At 28.9% G+C, this 17,858-nt stretch overlaps 1 protein-coding gene across 1 annotated transcript in view; it reads left to right on the top strand.

Moving 5' to 3' along the window:
* The window catches only part of nolo (ADAMTS-like no long nerve cord), a 680,775-nt gene that overhangs the window by 464,367 nt on the left and 198,550 nt on the right, over nt 1-17,858 (top strand). The gene's annotated exons all lie outside the window — the stretch shown is intronic.

Below are 17,858 nucleotides of genomic sequence, written 5' to 3'. Positions count from 1 at the left end.
TGGATTATTTATCAGTAAAAAAAAAAAAGCTATAGATCTGGTTAAAGAGTTTATTTTTTACAACATTCCTCTTTTTGCCCTTTTTGAAGAAGACTTTTCGTTGATTTTCTTTTCTGTATCTAGGGATTTATTTAATTTCATAGCTGTACCACATAACGTCAAAGTAGAAGAAACATTTAACAATGACATTTGTTTTTGGAAACAAGCAGTGAAGGGGATTTGATTAATTCTTGTTTGCATTTTACAAACTTGTTTTATACGAAAATATATATATTTATATTTGCCATTTTATCTAAAAGATATACTACCTGAAAGCATTATTTGAGATGTCATAGTCTTTCTGTGAGCTCAATATTACAGCTAAATAATTCACCACAAATTTATCCCACTGAGCCACTGCTGCTTTTTTAACCTCAGTGACTAGTTAGTTTAACAAAACATAAGTGTTGAAACTCAGTTAAAACGTGCAATAACATTAATGGATATGAATCAATTTTATGGATATTACCTATTAATATATGGGACTAAAAGTACTAACATTTCATTTATCATAAAATATACGTTTAATCTCCAGCAATCATAGTTATTAAGTTTGATTAGGTATTTGAAATTTTGTGGTTCAACTAGATACGTGTTTCCTGTGATGTATCGGCTAATGGAACTTAATTACATTACTGTAACAATACAGTTGCTGCAGTAATACAGTATAAAACACTCTGTATTGCTCTTGTGAAAATTATAAAATTTTATTCCAAACTTCGGACAATCACCAGCAATGTGATTTTATTTAACTGAATTTTTTGTAAAAAGAATAAAATTTGTTCTACATTTATTCAAGATGCTGTTGAATGTTTTCATCATTCTGTTGCAAATTAAATACGAACTGATATGATAAGAGCTATCAAATTTAATGAACTAATAATGCATTTTTAAGCTTTTTTTTCAAAGTTAAATATTAAAGAATGATATCATCATCTAAAAAAATACAATTTATTGAAATTAAGAAAACAATTTTTGTATGAAATAAAACTAAATCTACAACTATTTTTGTTAATTTTAAGATAAAGGTTAATGTTACTAAACGTACTGGATTTGTATTTTTGTCTGTAATTTTGGGCGTAGACTTTTATTTTGCATTTTATTCCAGTTACGGTTTTACACATGCCGTAAGATTTTTCCGTGATATCGTTTATTTTACAAGGATTTATTCAGTTAGTTTTTTCGAAATGAAATTAAGGATATTATATGTTGAAGGGGGACTGAACTCATGAAAACTTTTTTTATTTAGTTTATCATAAAATAGTATTATTGGAAATAATATTGTAAGAGCCACAAAAATGACCTTTTGTTCAATCAAATTTGTTAACGACAAACCGAACCGAATTTATGTATACGTATGGACTTTTGTGCACTTAAGGAAGTGTATTTTAGCATTGAAATCTTTTCACTATTTATATCTTTTTAATGGTTGGCTGACAAAGTTCAGAAACCATCATTTTCAGAACAGATTCAGATAATTGATGAAATATAAAAGGAACATGTTATGTATTTTGTACACCACTCCTTGGCAAATGAGTAAAGAGGCCTTTAATAAAAAATAATTTAATTTTAAAACATTACGTAATAAGATAAGCCTCTAGTAAACTATTACTTAATTCAAGGAAGGAGTAAACTTCATTGACCGTAAACATGTCAAAAAAAAAAGTTATTTAAAAAAAATGTAACCGACATCAGTGCCATGTAATGTGATGCACGTATATAGAATTATAATATTCTCACTGTCCCTACCGATGTTATATATTGCTTATAATTTATACTGGATCTGAAAGGTTTAAGATGAAATACGAATATTTCGATTTTTCATGATTTTATTAACGGTGCTACATATCTTGTGCAGAAACTTACATTTGTCCTACAGAAGACCATATTACATCATCTAACGTGACGCGTACACGTAGAATATCAGGATCCCCACTGTCCATACCTACCCGCCGGACGGCAAAAAAAAGATCTTTTTGTCGATTTTGAGACCGATTTTTTGTTTAAAAAATGTTTGCAACATTATGGTACCACCGCGAAAAGCGGCTGCGTCGATTGGAACAGGATTTATTTCAGTCGGATTAATAGGAAAAGGGTTATGCGCGAACAAACATTAAAAAAATATACGGGTCGAATACAACGTCCTTTTTGAAGTCTGTTAAAAATAGAAACAATTGTACATAAAATCATATATTTGCTCGATAGAGCTTCGTCAGTACGGTAGTTGGTTTGTTCACGCACACGGAAGAAAAATTTTCGTTTCATGGAATCATAATTATTGTTTTCCGAATAAAGCTTACCCACCAGCTAGTAGCAGTACCGAACACAACACTACTAAAAGGCATCGCCTTAAGGGATTGAAAAATACTAACCAATCGGTCAAAAATTGAAATACCAATCTTCTCTAAAATGAATTACCTCATAATTAGTGTAACTTAATTTAATCAGCAATCAATTATTATATTTTCACCACTATATATATATATATATACTATAAGCGCCGATGCAGATTAAACCACCTAGAAAATCAGGTTCATTCACAATTGTTAAGTAAAACTAAATCTCTTTAAAAACGCCACCAGAAGGCTCAAAACGCCACCTCTGAAATCATTAAATTTTAATATGATACATTTGTTTGTTAATCGAAGTGCTCAATCTGAAAAAAAAATATTTAGCTAACAATCTTGTAAAGATTCTAATTTTTAATGAAATTTCTAAATAAGAATTTTTTCTTTTTGTGATTTAAATACTAGAGAATAATAGATGTGTATCAGTGATATCACTTTGGCAAAGGTAGTCGTGAAATATTGAAATCGGTGAATCAGTATTTCCAGAGATTTTTTTTTATGAAACCAAGTTTCGTAAAACTTTTATGGGATTGAATGCAGTTTTTACACAGATGTTCTCAAGTGGTAAATATATCATGTATACCAGAGTTGTACAGTTTTATTATATAGAAATGGTTCAATTTCTTTTTTTGAATTCTGTTTATTTTAATATTTATAATTTACTCATCCCTTTTTTATATTTTTCGAGTAACTTTTTAATAAATAATGAAACAAATACATTTTATTAAATTGAAAATTACATTTTATGTATATACTCGAATATAATAAATTTAACAGTGAAACATTTTGGTGTGTAATTTTCATAACGTAAATTATTTTTTTGGATTCTAAAACTTTTTTATAATACTTTTTTCATAAAAAAAAATTTTTTCAGAGTTAAATAATATGTTCTGCGAGGTAAAAAATTCGCAATCTATTAAAAATTTATATGTAGCTTAAAGCCCTTAATAAATTTATGAGTAAATGAGTACTTTAAACTGTACGTTTAAGTTGCTTGCATCGACTTAGTAAAATTCACTAAAATTTTGGTGAAAATCAGCTCTCTTTGGGCTGTTTCATCATTAATAATTTATCTTATATTAACATTATTTTCACTACCGTCATTGTAGACAATTTACATTGATATTTATTTTCTTGTTGATTTATTTGACTATCTCATCGCATAATTAATTACTTCGATCACTTTTAAATAGCATTTCTTCAGTCAATTTCAGCAGTGCTAGAAAAAAATATAATATATTAACAAATATAGTAAAAATTAAATTATATAAATATCGAATAAATAACCAATAAATAAAAAATAAATAAATGTAATAATTATTAAATTTTAAAATTAAAAGAAATGAAAATATTTAGTTTAATAAAAGCGTGGCGCAGTTTTTTTATTTTTTACTTTTTTGTTAATATATTATATTTTTTTGTTTAAAATTCTCAGTTTGAATTAATTCTTATTTTTTACTTTTTAGAGGGATTTTCTAATTTGTTTCCTTTCTTTATTAATGTTAATATTAATATTAGTTAAATAAAAGCTTTTTTAAAAAATAATTTTTATATGTAATCAAATATATTTAATTTTTTTTTGTTTTTTTGTATTTTTTTTAAGACTAAAAAAAAAGTAAATATATTTATTTTAACACATCGAAGTTACATAAGTGTACCAAACTTCAATCATTTTCATACAATAGTTCATGAGAAATGAAAATTTCCAACTAAATGCATGAATTTAGCGTAGGGGTAGAGCGTGGGGGCGTGGTGGCGGGTCATATCAAATCCCGACACCGTAGTGCTGTATTGTCATCGAAGTTACATACGTGTACCAAATTTCATTGATTCTCATACGATAGATCAAAATATATAGCAGTTGCAAGATTTGATTCTTCCTAAAGCGAGTTAAATAAAAGCTTTTAAAAAAGAATGAAGTAATTTTATTTTCATGTAAATTACATCTCATCTGCAAAAGTTTTTATAATTATCTTATTTTTTAGATATTAATAATTCCTTCGGTTATGTTTTAATGCCGTTGAAGTTTTATTCACCGTTTGTAGTACCTGTTTCCAGAAGTATTAATAAAGTTAAATTACATAAAGCATGATTTATAAATAACTAAATAATTGCCTTAATTTTACTTTATATGTTGCTGTTCTCGTTTAATTGGCTGAAATTAGACATTAAGAATCACTCATTTCCTACTTGTTTGTTACCTTGGCTCAGAAAATTTTACAAAGATTAAGAGATAACAGCAAAAATAATTTATTGTTATTTTTTTATATTATTTACTCTTGAATTAGATTATCTTAAGGAATATAACTCGTCTTTAAAAATAAGACTCCCTTCAGGCATTGTAGAACTTTGTAATTAGTGGAGAACTTTCAAGTGTTTGAGAAGTAGACAGCTCTACTAATCCGTCAGCTATGTAATTAATATAAGGTGAATAACATTAGAAAGACTAGACTTAATAATGATTCCTGAATGGGCATTTTTTTCTGTAGTTATTGATCGCGCTAAGTAACGGATGGTTGATTCAGCCCGAACAGCAATCTGAAGCTTACTAATGTTGAGTCTGTTTGCCTAAAAGAAGAAACGGAAAACTAAGACTGTTTTTCAATGATTGCTTTTAATCCCTTTTCCTTCTTTGTACGGCGTCTTGAATAAAATAGTTTGCATATGAAATAATCCTCAAGCTGGATCTTCCTACTCAAGTAACTGCACATATTTAGATCCCAAAAAAATATAGAAAGAACAAAACTATTCGAGTCGGAATTTGGAATGTTAGTAGTTTAAATAACACTAATAAGATAGATAATGTAAAATGGGAAATGATAATTTTAAGGTTAGTCAGGTAAAGGTTACAGGAATTACTGTGGTAAACTGAATCAGAATTATTGATCAATATGCATTAGAGTAATTAAAAAAAAATATTAGATAACGGTGATAAAAAAATTTGAATAATCTTTGGATATCCAGATTTACATGTCAAAATTTTGAACAGAAAATGTGAAACAAAACATGTAGATTTAATGTAAAGGAATTTAATGAATTGTGTAAAAGGTGATGCTAACTTAATTATAAGAATGACCAAGACAGGTCTACTGTATTATTACTTGCAGAATAAATGAAACAACATTAAGAAACTTACAAAACATTACGGAACTTCACAAAATTTAACCTTTCAATTTATAAGTAAGAATGTAAATACATCCAATTATCAAAACAGCACTATCTATCGGATTTAGTTCAAACTACTCTCTAAATACGTAAATACTCCTAACTTTCTTTCTACTGGTCAGATCGAGGTTTTTTTAATAGCTTTAAACCTTCTCCGAACAACGCGGGCCATTTTGCAAAAACCCGCGCGTTAATTGATACAGTAGTTTATTTTTAGTCTATAACGGATACACATTCGAACATTGCCTTATATATATATATATATATATATAAGAAGAAAGTCTGTTTGGATATGTGTTTGTTTGTTTCGTAAATGTCTCGATACAGGCGCCACCGGCAATGCTTAATACGGGAGAGTATATATATATATATATATATATATATATATATAGAGAGAGAGAGAGAGAGAGAGAGAGAGAGAGACAGAAGAAAAAAGTCTGTTTGTATATAAATTTGTTTATTTCTTTCGTAAATATTTCGACGCCGGTGCCGCCTAGCGGGTATAGTTTTTTGCAAAAAGTTTTCTATTAAACTAATATATATATATTCTGAATATGAGCCAAATTGGACCATAAATACAATTTTTCGAAATATCTCGACCTCAGCGCCACCTAGCAGGTCCAAACTAATTCAGAAACCTTCGCTGGTGTGCGCACAACTCACCCAAATTTCATCGCAATCGGATGAATGGTATAGGGATGCATACGGGACAAACAACACATATTCATTTATATATATATATATATATAGAAGATTATTTGAATAATTGTTGAAGGGTTTCAAAAAACTACTTAAAAAAATAAATAAATAACTTTAAAATGTTAGAGTGTATTCAACATACATTATTAGCCAAATTCATTTTTGTATATTATCATGTTTAATAATAATTAAACATAAAACATGTTAGTAATAATAATCTTACTACCTCTATAATGTGAGGCAAATCTGTAAACATAGGTTAACATCTTATGAAAAAAAAAAACGAATTTACGGATTTTTATAAATCTTATTTTAAAATCATGATCTCTGAGAATAATAAAGCTTCCTGTGTATGAATGTATTCCTACCACTCAGAACTTAGTAAAGACAAATTCAAAAAAGCTAGTACACCACTTTTACGATTGTAAAAATTCTTATCATGCGTACGTTACCTCCGTATGTCAATTCTCTTCCCTCTTACCTACTAAATTTGCGTAAATACGTTTCAAATTTTCGTAATAAAGAAAACAAGTTGTTCTGCATATTCTACACCACTTAAGAGTAGTTTATTAGTTATTAGTTATACGTATTCTGTTACAAATTATCATACAGTTTGGTGATAAGTCATAGTTGTCCACAAGTATCATTCTGATTAAAAAAATTAGAAAGGTCCAGAATGATATATTGCTCGTATTCTTATCACATACATTATATTATGACTTCTGACACAAATTAAGTAAAAATATCTCGGAAGAATATTAATGTAATTTTTTTCTATCTTATTTTCGCCAATTAAATTTTTTTTATATACGTTGACCATAATTATGAGCTATATTAATGGGAGATTCCATCTTAATGGGAAATTCTGTACAGAAAACTGTTTTTCTGAAGTATACGTGTTAAAAATTTCCTCCTGATTAGATAAATTAGATTTAGCATCCGGGATTAAATAAATTGGGCTTAGAAGGGAAAGTAACGTAAATCAGAGGTTAATGTAATACTTTTAAGACGTAGATTGTAAATATGTTACCGACAAAGACCGAAATATAAGCGTTGTCGACAATACCATTTTTTTCTTTCCGTTTAGCCTCCGGTAATCACCGTCAGGTATTACTTCAGATATGAATGAGGATGATATGTGTGAGTGTTAGTAAAGTGTAGTCTTGCACAGTCTCAGGTCGACCATTTCTGAGATGTGTGGTTAATTGAAACCCAACCACCAAAGAACACCGGTATCCACGATCTAATATTCAAATCCGTATAAAAGTTACTGCCTTTACTAGGATTTGAACGTTGGAACTCTCGACTTCGAAATCAGCTGATTTACAAAGACGCGTTCACTACTAGACCAACCCGGTGGATTCTCGACAATGCCTAGACAATGTCGACACTGTCTGATGGTTTTAGGTAATGTCATCATTGCCTCATCAATGTCGACAATGCAGAGCAGATTTAAGCAATGTCCGATTTTGATGAAATTTGGAATATATTTTATTTAGGACCTAAGTTATTCGTTACAATTGAAATTTCATTTGAATCGCCTTTCATCCAAGATACGTCTCTCGTAAGTTGTACAATAACGTCACCAAACATTTCGTAATTCAGCAGAGTACAAGTGTAATGTACATTATTTTTAGACTAAATAATTGGTTATTATGTAAAATTTTGGACTTAGCGTAACAATCGGTCATTTTAATATTTAAGGTCAATTAAACGAGTTTAACAAGCGAAGGGAGCGTTAAGTTATTTTGATATCGAACGAAGTTAGTTAATATGGAATCGTTAGTTACCCAACCTGGCATGTAGCTAAGATTTTTTTTCGAGAGGCTAAGGGGGCCGATGAAGATGATAAAATAATAATAATGAAAATCATTTTATATTGAAAATGGTTTTTTATACTTTATTGCATTTGAAAAACACAAAACATATGCTTAGATTTGATACATCATCTACTGAGCAAATAAGAATCATAATGTTAGTATATAATTTGTTTTTCATAATCCGCATTTATACTTCACACTCGCACATCTACACTCCAGTGAAAGTTATGAATTATTAGAAAGATAGTCGTCGATTTTTCTTTCTCGCCATAATATCTACAACTTCAACAGGATTAACAGTAATATCTCTGTGCACTGACAAAGAAACTAACGAACTTCATCTTCCATCCCCGACTTCTTACACGCAATCGTTTTGATCCTCTTCATTGTAGAGAACGAGCGTTCATTAATACGCGTTTTTACCGGAAAGGTCCCTAAAACTTGCAAGAAATAATGGATATTCGGCTTTTAAACTTTATTGCAGTGATTCAATCACTTCTAGATCGCATTTTAAAATTAATGGCTTTATATACACGCACCAAAAAAGATCTGTTCTCCAAGCGGAGAACGAAAGCCTAATGTAATTATATTTATGTGATTGAATTCAGGTACTTCTAAGAAAACTTTTACTCTGCATAAATTATCCTGGCTAAAGGCTATGTTTCAGATAAGCCCCGCACCCTATTTTTTCACTCCAATTCCAAGAAAAAAGTGCAGGGGGTTTCCGAATAAATACGGTACTTACTATTTACAGAGTGATTATGGTACTTCCAAAGACCGACTTCTTAGGATACTCTTCTCGTTTATGTCTCTCATCCCCAAAGTAGAAGCACACTACCACCAGATGTTTACAAAGTTCAGCTGTGTGTCGAAACTGGCGGCATTTGTAACAACGATGAACATCTACAACGTCTTTAGCCTTACGCGAAAAGAAGTCAGCAGACAACCTGCCCTCGGACTGGACGCCTTAAAATTGTTCAGAACAACCAGGTTGACGGTGGTCTCCTGCTAGTCGAGGGAACTCGTGGTCGGAGGTTGAAATCCAAGCCATTCAAGCATGCAGGACACTTGAGCTAAACGGTCATGCAACGAGTCGGCGTATCGATGTCTCGGAACACGAAAAATATTACAAGTTCTCACATAGACAATTATAAGGGGGATCAGTTTTTCTAATTTTTCTGACTTCCTGTTCGTCCAAGAGCAAAACCCTCCCGGATCTCTACCGATCAGGATCTCCGCTATCTCCTGACCCAAAACCTAAAAAACCCCAAAAATTACCCCCATCCCAAAAAAGTCTTCGCCAGGCCAAATCTTTCCGTTTCTAGGAGTTTCAATTTTTTTTTTGTTGGAAAATTTTGTGGCAGTGGTCGGATAAGTCAGAAATGGCCTGAAACGCCTAGCAACGGAAAGATTTTACATGGCGTCATATTTTTGGCGGAGGGGTAATTTTTTGGGTTTTTTTGGATTTAAGGTCAGGAGATAGCGGGGACCCGGATCGGTGGAGATCCGGGGTGGTTTTGGTCTGGGACGAACATGAAGTGAGAAAAATTAGAAAAAGTGATCGCTCTTATAATTGTCTCTGCGAGGAGTTAGAGGGCTTATTAACCCTTATTAAGGGCTCATTTGTCTGTTAATCGGTATAATGAACAAACAAGGGACTCAGAAATGGACGGGTGGTGGATTTCAAAAATCATTTCTACAAAAGTCGGTGTTGCGGTACAACAAGTACCCGAAAGCGGAAAGCGACTAGACAAAAGTCTAGTGTAGATATGTTTGTAAGATATAGTGATCCAAATTAAAAAAATATTTAGACACCATTTTTTTTTTTTTTATTACCAGAATTTATGTACATGCTATATTTGTCTATACATTGAGGAGAAAGGACTTTTCACGATAGCTTTAGATTTTTACTAAAGTAAAACTTGCTGTTTTTTATCCGTTTGTTTTAACATCGCATAAGAAGAGCCGAACAATTTTTTGTAATTAAGAATTACATTAAACCCGATTGAAGTTTAGATATTTATTTTAAAACACGGTAGAGGAACCGGAGCAAATACGATAATTTTTTTTTTATTTCTACTTGCTTTGAAAGGAATTGTAGTTTGAAAAAAGTCAATAAAATAGTTATAGACATCATTTGCTCATTTTCCGTAAACAAAGGATCGAATGCGACATGTTACGAGATACAAGTCCCACAAAACGTGTCAATGTGGGGGGAGCCGCATTGTCGGACCTTGTGAGAGTTCCTTGATGGGGTTGCTTCGTTCAACCTACATTAGTAGTTTACTTAAGGGAAAGACTCCTACCGCACCGCTGTGGGAAGTAAACCTATATGGCTGATCATCAGCCAATTAAGGCTCCAAGAGCGCTTTAATGGACATTAGTGGACAGGTATTTGCTGGCATTCAGCGACCTAGGCGTGGCAGCGAATTGCTGTCTAGACAAACTAAATTTTAATTTATGGATGTCACATATTTTTAGTAGTTGACGGGGTGCGCCTACCCATTTTAGTAAATATATATCAAGTGAGCGGTTGAGACACGTAAGTCGGTGGTGTATGACACCGCGCTTAGTCCGTTCACGCTAGTAGGTAACCTCTAGGAGCTATTTAGGACACTGGTCGCTAAACTGTTTTGAGGCTCAGTAGCCCTTTGTGACACATACATTTGGTCTGATGCTTTAGGGCGACCGAATGGACTGGTGGCGGGGGAGAAATGCCAAGCAAACCAAAATCCATGACACAAACGAAAATAATAAAACCAAAATTAACAGATAACAAAGGTAACAAATGAATAATAAAATCATCCACCTAAATTCACAAATAATAAAATTCTATAAAGGCAGATAAAAACAATAGGATTACAATACAATAAAGACCCCGAATTCTTAGCAGAGAATCACACCACCGAATCAGTGTCAACCACCAGTTTCAACATTTATGAAATGGCAGTAGATTCTTAAAGTTTAAACTATCTTTGACATGATGACCACTGACTGTATCATCTTACGAGTCATGCACTCCAATGATTATCCATGCCCTCTAAATTAGTGAGGTCCAGTACATGTAGCCTCCTCAACCATCTTACTTCCTCATTATTGTCAAGTAGATTCAGCTCCAGATGACACATGCTTGTCTAACTTAGATATATAGTTCCTACTGGCCCTCCGTATTTCCTCACAAACGATACATTGTATATTAAATTAAGAAATAGAAAAAATAAAATATTTAGAACAATATGACTTTTATTATTCATTTATGAATAAAAGTGTTATTCTTTTAAATTGCAATATTTTCATTCAATACAAAATATTATATATTTGTGGCTTATTATTAAATTTAATCTCCTTTGTTTACATTCCCTATTTTTACAAACTGTACAAAAATAAATTTCATACCGATAGAAGGAAGCTCTTGAAAGCAAATATAAAAGAAAATGGTATATATTAAAGCGAAAATAAATTAATATTATTCATAAATAAATAAATAAGGCTTTTGTATATTTTAAAGAAAATATGAATGAGATTTACGTAATTTGAAATTGTGATTTATGTAGATTTATTAGCCTCATTACAACGTAAGAATTTTTTTCTGTAAAATTAACTTTCAAAGATAAGTTTTCTCGTTTTTGGATGATTTTAATTAGAAAATTTATTATGTTACCAACAGATCAACTTAAATATTCTTTTTAGATTATACAAAGTGCACTCTTCTTTTTTTTTTTAATTAAGTGTATAATTTGATGTGGTAAACTACAATATTTTTCATAGCATTTAAAGTATTTTTCTATCTTATTTTATTCAATACAAATTATATCATATGTTTTAAAATGAAACGTATAATAATTTATCTGTTACGTGAATTATTGCTATAATGCCAAGAAACTGGAAAACTTTACAATGACTTTAGCCAAGTTCTTTTCCACAATGTTGGTGATAAAATGCTAGGCAAGAATTAGTATTTCTCTTCTGTTATCGTAAAGGACTTTCATTTTCTCCAAACAACTATTATATTTTGTTATCTTAAAATAAAATTCTTTTATTTGATAACTTGTTCAGAGAGAAAAATAACAGAAAAAAAGAAACGTTTTATTTAAAAAAGTGATTTATACTTATGATTTAACTGCAAAAATATAACATTAATATTAAATTTTTTATTTATTTAAAAATTAATCGTTTTTGTACAGTTTTTATTGTATAGAAATCTTTACCTAACTGAAAATTATTGTATTAACTCAATGTAAATATAGTTAATTATATTTTAATACTTCTTTAATTGATACATATTACATATTATATAATTTTTTTCAAATCTTTAGCGGTAGTAATTTATTGTTTACGAAAATAATTATTTAATTTAAAAAATTTAAAGGATATAATTAGTAACACATAATTTTCTATCATTATAATGATTATTAACATCAATAAAAGGAATTACAATTAATTACTACAACAAATACGTAATTATGTATTTATACCCAATTAAATAAATATAAATATAATATTTTACGTATTTAATACATAATTAGCAACTATTAAAATTAATTAAAATAATTTTATCAAAATAATATACACATGTTATCATTAAAAAGTACGTATTAATTTAGAACAATTATTTTTTTTTTAAATTCAGTTAAATAAATAAAGTTATTCTTTTAATTTCCATATTGAAATTAATTTCTTTTTAATAAATAAAATGTAATGAATTTAATTAAATTAGTTTAATAATTTTAATTAAAGAGAAATCTATATATATATATATATATATATATATATTGGTGCACAATATACGTATACACAAAACAAATGGGGAGGCGTGCTGGAAGTATTTTTACTGTCTCAGTGCTAGACGAACATCATTTCATTGTTACTTCATTTTAACCTTTTAAACTCGGAACTTAAAAAAGTCCTTTCTTAGTGTGCACTTGCACCATAAGAAGAACGTGAATACAAATTTTCATCAATTTATCTTCACTAGTTTTTTGTGGGCGTTGATTATATGAATCACTCACATATTGTTTTATATATATATATATATATATATATAGATAATGTAATAGAGAAATGACCAATGACACATTGATGTAAGTAGGATACACAAACACATTCATTTGAAGAAGAGTTGAGAAGAATGATAAAATGAATTGACGTCAACCAATCATATTGAAGAGAAAAAAAGAAAAAGATATGTGTGTAGGTTATCATCTTCTGTACAATATTCTGTGAATATTTGTTTTCCATTAATTTAAAATTAATGGACATAAAGCCTTTATGTTCATTATTGAAGAAAAACCCTTTAATTTTTACCTTAATTTAATGAAAAGATTAGGAAACAAAAATTCACTAAATACTAACATAAATGAAACGTTTTGTTTTAAAAATAGTGCAGTATGATGAAATCAGTTAATATTATTTTATATATATATATATATATATATATATATATATGTGTGTGTGTGTGTGTGTGTGTGTATTTTTTCTATCAAAAAGATTGAAAAGACTTTTTTTAACCAAGCTTTACAATTGACAAGTTTAGGAAAGACCCACATGCAAAGTTATATTCTCCATTACCACCACAAAGATTATCCGTTCTTTAACAAATAAGTAATCTTGGAGTTAACAGTTAAATCTGAAAATTTTTCTCTAATATTTTAGAAAACTATTGCTTCTTATTTTACGAAGGTTATTTTACTACAATATTTTAAGATTGATTAAGCGTGTTCTACATTTTCAAACTACTTTAATGTACCATTTATATAAATTTACTGAAGCAATCTAATCCATTTTATCGTTATTTATTAAATATTTATTCATAACTGTCTTGTGTTCTTAAATTCATCATTAGAAACATTTTTTGTCGTATAATTAAAGAAAATTATATATTAACTTTACACATTTAAAAAGTTCAATTTATAAAAAATAAACATTTTTTATTACAATCAAAATATATGTTGAATTACCCTCCTCCCAAAAAGAATGTTATTGTTTTATTTAATCTAAAAGCATCCACTTGAGGTAAGTAGTGCTGCTCTCTTGTGGTTGTTGAATAAATGTAGTCGATAAATCAGATTGTCTCTAGAGGGGATAAGCAGGCTGGTATTCAGAAAGGGTGGTAGCGAACAAGCTTTTCGAATATATATGTTGCTTCATTTCTCTCTAAAAACATGAATTGTGTGATTATAATTATGTACTTTACTATATTATGAATACTACATAGAATAATTTTATTATATACTTGGGTGGTTTATGCCTACAAGCGAGATAAAATGCCTATAAGATAAAAATTTATCTTTTTTTAATATTACTTACACTGATTTACTATATTTTTTGCCGGTTTATTTATTTTTTAAAAAGAAAATTATAAGTATTGATTTAATATTCAAAAGCAAAACATAATTTATTAGTTACTTTATGAAAATAGATTTTAATATATTTTCGGTTAGGCAGAAAAAAAAATCGTTAACGTATTAATCATTATACACTATATTGTATTTGAATGAGATCATTCAAATTTCTATAATTATGAATAATTATTAGTCATTAATTAAAGTTTGTTATAACCACTAAGAAAAAAAGTAATCTAAATTCATGAGAAAATTATTACTTCTATTCGGACAAATTTAAAAAAAAATAAAATTAAAATTTATTATAAAACCAGGGTGGCATTTTTTTTCTGGTCAGCAAGCTGACTGATTGACTGAAATGATCTGAATATCACAAGATGAAAGTTTAACCTATGAGATTTTAAAACAATTCTAAATTATAAACTAAAATATTTTAAGTCGTAATTTAGGCACGATTTTAGAAAATTAAAATAAAAGAATTCATTGTTTACTTTCTTTATTTTATATTTTGTGTAATGGTGTTAATCAAATATATAAAATATGTAAAATTATGTTCTCAGGCAAAGATTATTAAAGCGCATTTTATGTGTAAGATTTTTTCCAATTTTAAATTCAGTGATAATTAGTGTCTCATTCTGGATAAAAATAATATTTCAGCCCAATTGCATTTAAAATAACCGTTATAATTCTACTGCACTACTCGAAAAAACTCTTTTATAGAAGAACCTAATAATTTAATGTAAACAGGTTTTTTCATACACTAATAGTTGTAATGATTTAATTTACAAACACTGTATTTTAGAAAAAAATTCAATGTTGTTGAAAAGAAAAATACTTCTTTTAAAATACCTAATCGGGGTTTTTTGTAAAACTGTAAAAAAATAAACTATACTTAATAAAATGTTAACTTTTTTAATCTTAAATGCACAATTTTACTCCACTTATTAAATAAATTTCTTTCTTTCTAAACTCATATTTTTTTTTTAGGAACTTTTGCTGAATATTCACAAATTGTAGAAATATATAGGGTTTGGAAAGATGTTTAATCCTATTTATCCCAGAGCCTTGCTGCTATTTATCAGCCTTGCTATTTATCAGTTCCTTGTTGCTAGGTCCTTTTAATTATCTGGCGGGTATTTAATTTTTATTGGCGGTTATATGTATTTTTTTAGTTTTTAATATGTACGGAAAAAATCTACCGGGTGATCTAAATTAGAAGTCGATAGTTCTAAAGTTTAAATCCTAGTAAAGTCACGTTACTTTTATATGGACTGAATACTAGATTGTGGATATTGGTGTTCTTTGGTAGTTGGATTTCAATTAACCACACATCTCACGACCTGAGACCTGAGATGTATAAAGACTGCACTATATTTACATTAGATCAATGTTTTTTTATAAAAAAAAAAAGAAAAGGAGCAAAAAGGATACATATCATCCTCATTCATCCTCTGAAGTAATACCTTACGGTGGTTCCGGAGGCTAAGGCCTTTCGATCTTACGATCTAGTTGGAATACACATGATGAGGCCATATTTTTTGGAGGCTGCATTGCACATCCTTCGCAAAGGGAGTCGCATGTTTTATTTGTAGTCGGTTGCCTGTCTAATAGTTGCTATAAAAATATATAATTATTGAGATTCTATTGTGTTTAATTTATCAGTTAAATTTATCATACATTGCTTATAAACAAAAGTTACATACATTATACAATATAGGATAAAGGTTTCGTTAATATCCATTGCGGTTTACAACATCCATAATAGATTGTGGATACATAGAAATTATTGCACCGTCTGTTTATACTGTATTGTAAAAACACATTACTATGAATATGCAATATTACTGTTATTTTAATGCATTCGGTTTGATCTCCCACTTCAAATCTTAGTTTAAATACTAAGCCTACTGTTTAATTTAGGAATAAAATAAAATATAAATACAAACATTCAGACAAGATGATGATTTAGGCGAGAATCATCCTGGCCCTTTTCCTGACTTTCATTTCATAATGCTTTCAAGTTCTCTGAGTTTTCAGATGTACATTTTTCTCGTTTTAAGCTAGTTCTATGTCAAATAAGATATTAGCTGAATATTAGTTGGGTAATATTGTCTCTTACTTATCATTCAGGCTTAACAGTTTTGAAATCGGTAAGTTAATTCACTCTTCAAACAAAGATTATATTATTGTATAATATAATATGTTCATTGAATAGTATACCCAAATTTTCAATGAGATTTAATTACGTAAAAAGAAAATCACTTATATCTTAACGGAATAAAATTAGTTACGTGATACATCTGATTTAAAGTATTAGTAATCTTAACGCCGGTATTTTATATATATATTACTTTATTTAATATCTTATATAATTACTAAGGAAATATCTTTTTTTATTTAATAACTAATTTTCTGTAAATAAGTATTTTTCTCTAATAAGTTTTTAAACTCACTTCAACCTACGTTTCATTCCAACCTTATCCTGAATTCTAATTAACATTTCTTTCTTTTTAACTGTCAGCAACATTAAATGAAACGTAATTTTAATTGGAGGGCTATAGGTATTGTGTGTGTGTGTTTTTTTTTTGTTAAGTTCATGTTTTAATGGAAAATAATGTACTTAAAGATTGAAAAAGAAAATACGTGTTTGATTTGTAAATGTGACAAATAATTATAAATTTATAGCTTAACGTACATTTTATGGGAATGAATGAGTTTTTCATTATAAATAATATTATCTTTTTTAAAAACATGATAAAAAATAATGATTATCGTTTATGAAAAGAATAAGATTATCGTTTGTGAAAAAAATATATATTTCTATGTTATCGGGCTTTAACCAATAGCCCTAATAATAGAGAAACAGAAAAATAACCAGAAGAAATCACATGTTCAGATTATTGTGATTTTTTTTTTAAGAAGCTATATTTTTAGAAAATTATCTAAAAATTCATTTTCAGTATAAAGTTTATTAGATAAAATATTTCAGTTATCGATCAAAGAAACTTCTTTAGCCTTTCTTCACTAAATTTCAGTTCTAACGTACAAATCATCTTATCTTAAATCCACTGAGGGAAACGAATTGTATTATCAAATCACTTTTATCAAAGTTACATTATGAATGGGTAACGGAAAGTTGCATTACCTTCTCTAACACTTTTCTTTGTAAGTATAAAGTAAGCGTTGTAAGTATAAAACTTACATCCCACGCTAGTTTGGAAGTACCTAGAAGAGTGCGCTTCGTGTACTCTCCATCTTCGTCCTCTCACTAATTTTTTTCGCTCTTTCTCGATTCTAGGAAACATTACTCATCCTTAAATCTACTTTTTAAGTTTTAGAAGAATTAATATTTTTATGATATTCCATCGTTTGTAATTAACTGCTTAATTTTATTAAATATATTTTAGTGCAGTCCCTTGTTAATATTAATAAGCACGTTATATTCA

This window comes from Lycorma delicatula, chromosome 3 (assembly GCF_047948215.1).
Source record: "Lycorma delicatula isolate Av1 chromosome 3, ASM4794821v1, whole genome shotgun sequence".
NCBI lineage: Eukaryota > Metazoa > Arthropoda > Insecta > Hemiptera > Fulgoridae > Lycorma > Lycorma delicatula.
This window is presented reverse-complemented; position numbering and strand designations above follow the sequence as displayed.